Source organism: Sus scrofa, unplaced genomic scaffold (genome assembly GCF_000003025.6).
Source record: "Sus scrofa isolate TJ Tabasco breed Duroc unplaced genomic scaffold, Sscrofa11.1 Contig53, whole genome shotgun sequence".
In the NCBI taxonomy this organism is placed as follows: Eukaryota; Metazoa; Chordata; class Mammalia; order Artiodactyla; family Suidae; genus Sus; species Sus scrofa.
The window spans coordinates 346,904-356,930 of record NW_018085237.1 but is presented as its reverse complement, the minus strand read 5'-3'; the positions used below and the strand labels follow the sequence as shown (position 1 = coordinate 356,930).

The 10,027-nt window shown below is 37.5% G+C and overlaps 2 pseudogenes; both read left to right on the top strand.

The window, feature by feature from the left end:
* Positions 1 to 1,816: 1,816 nt before the first annotated feature.
* Positions 1,817 to 2,763, top strand: LOC100512392 (annotated as a pseudogene).
* A 2,245-nt stretch (positions 2,764 to 5,008) lies between these two features.
* On the top strand, positions 5,009 to 5,944 carry LOC100510919 (annotated as a pseudogene).
* The last annotated feature ends 4,083 nt before the right edge of the window (positions 5,945 to 10,027 follow it).

Here is a 10,027-nt window from a genome sequence, read left to right as displayed (position 1 = left end):
AAAATACTTTTTGTACCTTAATATGGAATCTGGAATAGTGTAGATGGAAATTACTCTTTTTTTTTTTTTTGACTTTTTGTGTTTTTACGACTGCACCTGCAGCATATAGAGGTTCCCAGGTTAGGAGTCTAATCCGAGCTGTAGCCACCAGCATACACCACAGCCACAGCAACAACAGATCCGAGCCACTTATGCAACCCACACCACAGCCCAGGGCAATGCCGGATCCTTAACCCACTGAGCGAGGCCAGGGATCAAACCCACAACCCCATGGTCCCTAGTCAGATGCAATTCTGTTGCGCCACGATGGGAACTCCAAGAAATTATTATTTAACTTTCCCTTTCTAACTCACAGAAAATCCTGGGATTCCCAAGTTTTAGATGAACTGCTGCTTCTGCCCCATTTGTGTCTACATTTTTGTAGCTGAAATGTTGACCATTGTCCTCCCTTAATGCTTATAGAATATGGATATAGGTGTCTCTTTGTTGCAAGGACTTAGTCTCTATGGACTTTCAAATCAGTTAACACGTACCATGAAAGTTATATACATCATATGGCAAACAAGGAAGCAATTTTCTACTTCTGCCAGAGAGAGTGAAAAGAGTATAATTTCTAACCCCCATTTCCCCCCTCCACACACACACACACACACACACACACACATGCTTGAATATACCAGAAGGAGGAGGTCAGTCTGAATGCTGGGTAGGAACTATCGCTTACACCTAGGGCACCATTCCAAAGAAGCAATCAAGTTGACTCACTTTTAATTTATTCAAGCAGTTAATAAATAAATTTTTGTGAAACAAACATGCTCCACATAGACTAAAAAATGTACACAACATAAAGAAAGTTATAATCTACATGGAGCATAAAGATGAGTGATCTGGACCTAACATATTCACATGCCTGAACCAGCAGACATTTGTGTTCAAAACAGAGGAAAAAAGGAAGAAGAAAAATGAAAGAGTAGATTAAATGGATATAGCAGAATAGTAGAAAATGTTGAGGAAGTGAGTGATTTGGGAAGTTTTTCGGAGATGAGTTGTGGCTGCTTTCTCTTTCGTACCAGAAGGGTGGAGGTGTGAGCATTCTAGTTAGAACTGCTTTCTTGAAGAAAAATGCTTGGTGTTCCTGCCTCTTACCTGATGAGAGTTCCTGGACAGGAAGACCACCTTAGAGTTTCTATCCTCTTGACTGAAAAAATTGAATAAAAATGACTATTTAATTTAAAGACCTTATATTGAAAAATTCAGTTAAAAATTGAAAAATAATCCAAAATACTGAGTGGTCAGGTCATTAATTTTGTTTATAATAAAATAGATTAAATAGAAAATCATAGCTAAACAGGACATTAAAATAACACAGGAAAACCATCACATTAAAAAATTATCTTGCCTGGCTTACAAAATATTTACTTGCACAATAAAATTAATTTTGAATTGATAATAATGTAAAACAGAATTGAGAGGTGAGAAGAAAAACATGTCAGCTGGAAGAAGGAAATCACTGATACAACTGAACATAAATTCTGATTTTGCATTTTTGAGTGTTCAGATAACTGGCAAAATTACAAACATCTGCAGAAGCAAAGAAATATGATAATCTGTAACATAAAATGGAGGCTAAAGATTTATTTCTTAACAATATGTTTACTAGTAATGAAAAAAAATGTGTTTCACACTTAATAGATCTCTTATCAGTTACAGTTTTGCTTTTATAGGAAACTGGAGAAACTGAAAAGAGTATCATCCTGTTTTACGTAAGAAAATAAGAGCTAAAGAGAGTGGAATAACAGTGCAGCAGATTAAATCATTCCCACAGATGAAATAGGAAGAGATGGAAGAAGAAGCCAAAGTGTCCACGGTGATGCAGTTTGTACTCCTGGGATTTTCTGACCTTCCAAACCTCCAAGGGTTACGCTTCAGGGTGTTCTCCATCATTTACATCATGATCTTAATCGGAAATAGTCTCATAATAACTAGGCTCGATACTGCACTCCAGACACCCATGTATTTTTTCCTGGCAAACTTTTCCTCTTTGGAAATCTGCTATGTGTCTGTCATTCTCCCTAGGATTCTGGTCAACCTTTGCACTCAGGATAGAAGCATTTCTATGCTGGGCTGTGCCACTCAAATGTGCTTCTTCCTTATGCTGGCAGCCACTGAAAGTTTCCTCCTGGCTGTGATGGCATATGCCTGCTACATGGCCATGTGTAACCCTCTGCACTATCCTCTGGTCGTGAACCACAGGATGTGCATCTGACAGGCCATGGGCTCCTGGATCTGTGGAATCCCAGTGCAGATAGGGCAGACGTGCCAGATCTTCTCTCTGCACTTCTGTCATTCAAACCAAATTAACCACTTTTTCTGTGACTTGCCTCCCATTCTGAACCTAACCTGTGGAGATACTTCTCTGCATGAGCTGTCTGTGTATGCAGCAGTTCTGCTGATTGGTGTCATCTCTTTTATGTTGATACTTGCCTATTATAGCAAAATTATTTCCACTATTCTGAGGCTGCCAACATCCAAAGGTTGGGCCAAAGCCTTCTCCACCTATTCTTCTCACCTGCTGCTTGTACTCTTACTTTTTTGGATCAGCTCCCATTACCTACTTAAGGCCCCAATCCAGTCATTCTCCAAGAATTGACAAACCCCTCTCTGTTTTATACCATTGTGACTCCTATGTTTAAGCCCTTGATATACAGTCTTAGGAACAAGGATGTGATTGCAGCACTCAGAAAATTATTACTTAAAAAATAATTTACAACTAGAATCTAATATCCAGCACAAATGAACATCTCCATAGAAAAGAAAATCATGGACTTGGAAAACAGACTTGTGGCTGCCTGATGGGATGGGGAGGGAGCTTGGGCTTATCAGACACAGCTTAGAATAGATTTACAAGATCTTGCTGAGTAGCATTGAGAACTATGTCTAGATACTCATGTTGCAACAGAACAAAGGGTGGGGGAAAAATGTAATGTATACATGTAAGGATAACTTGATCCCCTTGCTGTACAGTGGGAAAATAAAATAAAAAAAAAAATTTGATGAGTTTATTTACAGACATTTTAACTGTTTGCCACACAGTATCAGAGAAGCATGTTATATTTTACACTCTCTTTTTTAAGAAGCTCATCAATATAAACATTAGTTTTAAGGTATTTTAAGGTACTTAGAAAAAATTTTTTGACATTTTTTAGGCCCACATGGCATATGGAAGTTCCCAGGCCAGGAGTCAGATCAGAGCTGAAGCTGCCGGCCTGTACATCAGCCAGACCTGAGCTGCAGCTGTGACCTACACCACAGCTCATGGCAAAGCTGGATTCTTAACCCAGTTAGCAAGTCAGGAATTGAACACACCTCCTCATGGATACTAGTCAGGTTCCTAAGCCACAACAGAAAATCCTTAAAATACTTTTAAATGCTAATCCACAATTTACTGTACTTAAATATTTATTAGGCCAAGAATCTTTAATACTCTAGGCCTAAATAATAATCTTGTCTTATGCATAAAAGCCAAATGTGCATCACATTTTTCATTAAAAAACCATAATTCAATGTTATTATTTTGAATTAAATTATACTGAAAGTACACAAGATTATTTACACAAATTGCTGCCTATATCTTCACAGTTGTATTTGTTTTGCATTCTTTGATGCTGTAACATGGAAACTGGCCAAAAGCAGTTAAGTAATGAATGTTGGAAGGAAGGATTGAATGTGTGAATGGGCCAATAAATATTGCTACCCCCTCCACATTACAAATAACATCATGTAAAAACTGAACTTCATGTGAATCATATGTCATAGTTACTTAGCTCCAATTAGTGTTCCCCTTGTGATTCAGAAATGAATCTGACTAGTAACCATTAGGTTGCAGGTTCGATCCCTGGCCTAGTTAAGGATCTGGTGTTGCTGTGAGCTGTGGCGTAGATAACAGATGTGGCTCGAACCTGGGATTACTGTGGCTGTGGCGGCGTAGGCCAGCAGCTACAGCCTAAAGCTCCAATTGGACCCTTAGCCTCGGAACCTAAATATGCCGTGGGTGTGGCCCTAGAAAGACAAAAAGAAAAAAAATATACATATACATCACCCACATTCCAGTTCTTATATGTCAACAGAGACATGCACACAAGCAAACATGTAACACACAATAGACACATACAGGAGATAGATAAGCCAATATATTTCAGAAGCATTTATTACCACATATTGCATCTCCATTTCATAATATGAAAGTGCTTTTAAAATCCAAAGAGATGTAAATGTCTGTGTTATATAAGGTTGTTTTAACTTCTTTTAAGCATTGTCCTACAATAAGTCAAAAGATTCATACTTTGGCACCAGACAATTCCCAAAAATAGGTGACAAAACAATAATACAGGTCAAGAGACCTGGCCAATATTACTTATTTTATGTTCCACCAAATACTGAAAACAAAATAAACCAAAACCAGAAACATAATTATTTTCATTATTTTTAGTCAATCATATGTTCATTGTTTCTGGAACATATATGAATACTCTTAAGGCAATCATGATCCTGAGACACCAAAATTTGTAATCATTTTTGTATCCACGTGAAAATCTTCATACATAGAAGACGCTTAGCCCCATAATGTACAGCTCATAACCTGCTAACACCTGTGTCTCTTCCATATAATTTTGAAGAGGAGAAGAGTTAAAGTCATCTAAATTTAATCCCTGAGGTAAGTCAAGTAAAGCGAGAGAAGAGTTACAGAAAATAACATATCTCATGAGTGACATGATTAGATTAGGTCAAATTTCTCAACTTTATTTCTCAGATAATTTTTGCAATTGGGGAAGAGAGTGAAATACCTGTTTACATAGTGGATGCATGACTGACAATTTTCTGAGTATAAAGACACTTATAGAAAGAAATCATATCCTGTCTTATGATGTTTGCAGATGTACAGAAATGTTACATTTGCATGTGTCATTTTCTTGATCATTTTTCTCAGAAGTATAGACAAGAAAAGAGAAGAATGGATAGAGGGCATTGCTCCTCCTTGACTGAATTCATTTTCTTGGAAATTTCTAATAACCTGGAGAACAAAGGGACCCTATTTACCACATTTTGACTTGTTTACCTGATTAATCTTCTGGCAAAACTTGGAATGATCACGTTAATTCAAATGGACCCCCAGCTGCACATGCCCATGTACTTTTTCCTCAGCCACCTCTCCTTCTGTGACCTCTGCTATTCCACAGCAATTGGGCCCAAGATGCTGGTGGACCTACTTGCCAAGAACAAGGCAATCCCCTTCTATGGCTGTGCTCTGCAATTCATGGTCTTCTGCATCTTTGCAGATGCTTAGTGTCTTCTGCTGGCAGTGATGGCCTATGATCAGTACAAGGCCATCAGCAACGCTTTGCCCTACACAGTCAGCATGTCCAGCAGAGTGTGCTCCCTGTTCATGGCTGGGGTTTACATGGTGGGAATGGCAGATGCTTTGATACACATGACACTAGCATTCCAGTTATGCTTCTGTGGGTCTAATGAGATTAATCATTTATTCTGTGATTTACCTCCACTTTTTCTCCTTTCCTGCTCTGATAAACAGGTTAATGAGTTGGCATAGTTCACTGTTTTTGGCTTCATTGAATTGAGTACCATTTTAGGAGTCCTTGTTTCTTATGGTTATATTATTCTGTCTGTGTTGAAGATCCACTCAGCTGAGGGCAAGGTCAAAGCTTTCTCCACCTGTATTTCCCACCTTATTGCTGTGGCAATTTTCCAGGGAACTATGCTCTTCATGTATTTCAGGCCGAGTTCTTCATACTCTCTAGATCAAGACAAAATGACCTCATTGTTTTACACTCTTGTGATTCCCATGTTAAACCCTGTGATTTACAGCTTAAGGAACAAGGATGTGAAAGAGGCCCTGGAAAAGCTGAAGCTTAAAAGGTGGTTTTAAAAGTGTATCTCTCTCTCTCTCTCTCTCTCTCTCTCACACACACACACACACACACACACACACATACACACAGAAACAGATACTGTGGGGTTTGCATTTGTACAATTATTTTGCATGATGCAATAGAGAAATGTTGCATCAAATACTTCGTATTCAGAAAATGATTATTTGTTATAAACCCCCAATTTTAGAAATATTACAGTTCTCAAATAAAGCTTCCCTCATTATGTATCAAGAACTTAGGAATTCCCATTGTGGCTCAATGTAAACAAATGTGACTAGTAACCATGAGGATGCAGGTTCAATCCCTGGCCTTGCTTGGTGGGTTAAGACCAGTGTTGCCATGAGCTGTGGTATAGTTACAGACACAGCTCAGAGCCTGCATTGCTGTGGAGGTGGCACAGGCCAGTAGGTGTAGCTGTGATTCATCACCTAGCCTGGGAACTTGCACATGTCATGGGTGCAACCCTAAAAAAAATTATAAATGGCACTTCCTTTTTTGTAGAAAATTTTCAGGAGTTTTCTAGTTTTGTCAATTTTATTGATCCATTCTTTCATTTAAACAGTAGTTCAGGAGTTCCCATCCTAGCGCAGTGGAAACAAATCCCACTAAGAACCATGAGGTTGCAGGTTTGATCCCTGGCCTTGCTCAGTGGGTTAAGGATCTGGCATTTCTGTGAGCTGTGGTGTAGTTTGCAGATGTGGCTTTGATCCTGTGTTGCTGTGGCTCTGGTTTAGGCTGGCAACAGCTCCAATTAGACCCTAGCATATTCTGGGAACCTCCATATGCCATGAGTGTGGCCTTAAAAAAAAAGGACAGAAAAGACAAAAAATAAAAAATAAACAGTAATTCAATTACCAGGAAATTTATTGTGTGTTTACTGAGAGATATTTGAACATTTAGGTCCTTTATAGGCTATGGCACGCACTGAAATTTCTATACTAATGAACATAAGTGAGTACTAATAACAAGCATGAATTAACTAAACAGCTAAACAATACGTAAAAGGTTCCAAATCACCATAAAATTAAAAAAAAACGAGGGTTTTAAATCCAGAACAAAATTTAAAAGTAGTATATCTTTGGATGGATGTATTCAGTCTTTATCTGACAATTATTCCAGTTGGGAGATAAAAAGATAGTAGGCAGAGGATATGATAACTAGACAGGTGTTGAGGTGGGCAAGCCTGTGTCTTCTTCATGTAAAGAAGTCATGGCTGCCAGAACATGGATTCAAACTGAAGGCATTATACTAAGTGGAATGAGTCAAACAGAGAAAGATAAATACGGTATGCCCTACTTATATGTTGAATCTAAAAAGTTTGAACTCACAGAAATAGAAAGTAGACTGGCAGTTTCCAGGGTCTGGAAGTTGGAGAAAATGGGAGCTATTTCTCAAAGTACACATATTTTCTGTAATTTGATGAATACATTCTGGGGATCTAATATATAGGGTGATTCTAGTTAACAATACGGCATTATAAAATCGCTAGGAGATTAGATCTTAACTGTCCTCATCATACACACACTCAAAACGATAACTATGGGAATTAATCTATTGTAAAACTAACCTTATTGTCATAGTCATTTCACGATGTATGCATATATTGATTCTTCATATATCGAATCTTGTATACCTTAAACATGCTATTTGTTAATTTTATGTGACTGAAATTGAGGAATAAAAGAAAAGAAGGTTATAAGGACCAATGGAAAAAAAATTTGGTAAGTTACATAATGGTGCTATTATTATCAATTATCGATTCTTCTGCCACTTCCCCAATGATAATTCCCTTCCCTTCTTTCTTCTTCTCAGCACTGGTTGAATGTCTCTCTTTTCTGTTTTGTGGTGCATGGTCATCTACTTAAAGCATGATTTTATTTCACCCTGTTTGTGAGCATTCTTTGCTACAGACTGAGCATTCCATTCCTGTTATTTAAAACACTCCGTGTTGTCTGGACCACAATACGAAAGTAAGCAAATCCATAATAAACTAAAACATCAGGGAGTTCTCATTGTGGCTCAGCTGGGGAGTTCCTGTCCTGGAGCAGCAGAAATGAATCTGACTAGGGAACTTGAGGTTGCGGTTTTGATCCATGGCCTCACTCAGTGGGTTAAGGATCTGGCATTTCTGTGAGCTGTGGTGTAGGTCGCAGATGTGGCTTGGATCTGGCATTGCTGTGGCTCTGGTATAGGCCAGCAGCAACAGCTCTGATTAGACCCCTAGCCTGGGAACCTCCATATGCCATGGGTGTGGCCCTAAAAGGGCAAAAGACATAAATAAAATAAAATAAATAAAATAAAATAACAGATAAAATTTTTTGAGTGTCTATTATATCTCATCAGCAAACTTAATAGAGGGATGGTATTTTATACACACATACACACACACAGAAGTGTAGATAATGAGCATTGTAAGCATCCAATTATCAGATATTTTGGAAGGTACGTAAAATTGAGTGGATACTAAAATAATATATATATATTAATTATACTAGGAGTAAGAGCTTTAAATTCTTGGTCTCTTGAGTATTTAATTTGGTTTTATTCATGTTTCCTGAAGGTTAGAATCCTGAATCTGCTTATTCAAAACATGTAGATGTGGCCATATATTTGAAAAACCACATAAGACTGAAAGATATTCTCTTCTTTTTCTTTTTACCACCAAAGCTGTGGTACATGGAAGTTCCCAGTCCAAGGCTGGAATCAGAGCTGCAATTGGGGCTTATGCGGCACAGCCAGGGAACACAGATCCGAGCCGCATCTGCAATCTACATTACATCTCACAGAAAGGCTGGATCCTTAACCCACTGAGCAACGCCACGGATTGAACCCACATCCTCACATAGATAATGTCAGGTCTTTAACTCACTGAGCCACAAAGGAAACTCCTGAAAGACATTCTTTTTTTTCTATTTTTTAAAGTTTTATTGAAGTTCAGTTGATTTACCATGTTGTGATAATTTCTACTGTTAAACAGGTACACACGTCTATTGTCTTTCAGATTATTTTTCCAGATAGATTTTCACACAGAATATTGAGAAGAGTTCTCCCTGCTATACCTCAGGTCCCTGTTGGCCAATCATTCCATATACCTCAGCGTGAAAATGCCAATACCAAACCCCCAGTCCCTCTATCCCCTACCACCTGTCCCTTTGGTAACCATAATTTTCTGAAAGACATTCTTAATTATCCACTAAAATTTTAAGTGCTAAAAGCCACTTACACTTTTAGGTTTTCTCACTGCCACTTAAATATTTCCTGATTTGAAAATATTTTAGCATGGAAGTGAATCATAAAAAGTTCCTCTGTTATTCTGGGTGGTGTTTATAAAATGCTATAATATGCTGGGACTAGATCTCACAATGGATAAAAGCCTACCAAGTATTCCTGTTTTAGGTAAAAGCCTTAAAATTCTACCTCTAGTATATTTAATCAATTCACCCAAAAATCTTTTGGAATTACTGTTTATGAGCTATTATCTGGCAGAAAAAACATTATCTGAAATACAATTACCGTCCAAACAAAACAGAGTTTCGTAAATTGCCATGAATTTAAAGGTTATATACATGTCATTAAATTAAATCGATTCCATCCATATGACAAATTTATTACAGCACCTCAAGACTGATTTTATCCCAAATGTCCCATTTTATTAGATCTTATTGTGTGAAATAAAAACTAAAAATATAATCCCATTAAATGGAAGACCAAAATGGAATTGACTGCTTTAGTTAATAGTAGGCTATTTCTCCCAGACTTTGTGAGGTTAAATAACAAATTGTGAGAATATTTTTAAAGAAATTCAAAACTCAAATAGAAGTTTAAGCAAGAATGTGTAATTACTCTTCTATCTTGGGATTTCACAAAATAAGAAATCTGTGCTAAAGATTTTGATGTATTCTAGCCTGTCTATTTCAATCCTCATCACTGTAATTCCCATCCTGGTACCTCTACATCACATCTTTCTCATACATCCACCAATGACTGATGGAAAATATCATTGTCCAAATGCAATATTATCAATGACAATGGGTAGAAAGCTAATACTCCAATCAAGTTGTTGTATCTTGACCTCTTCA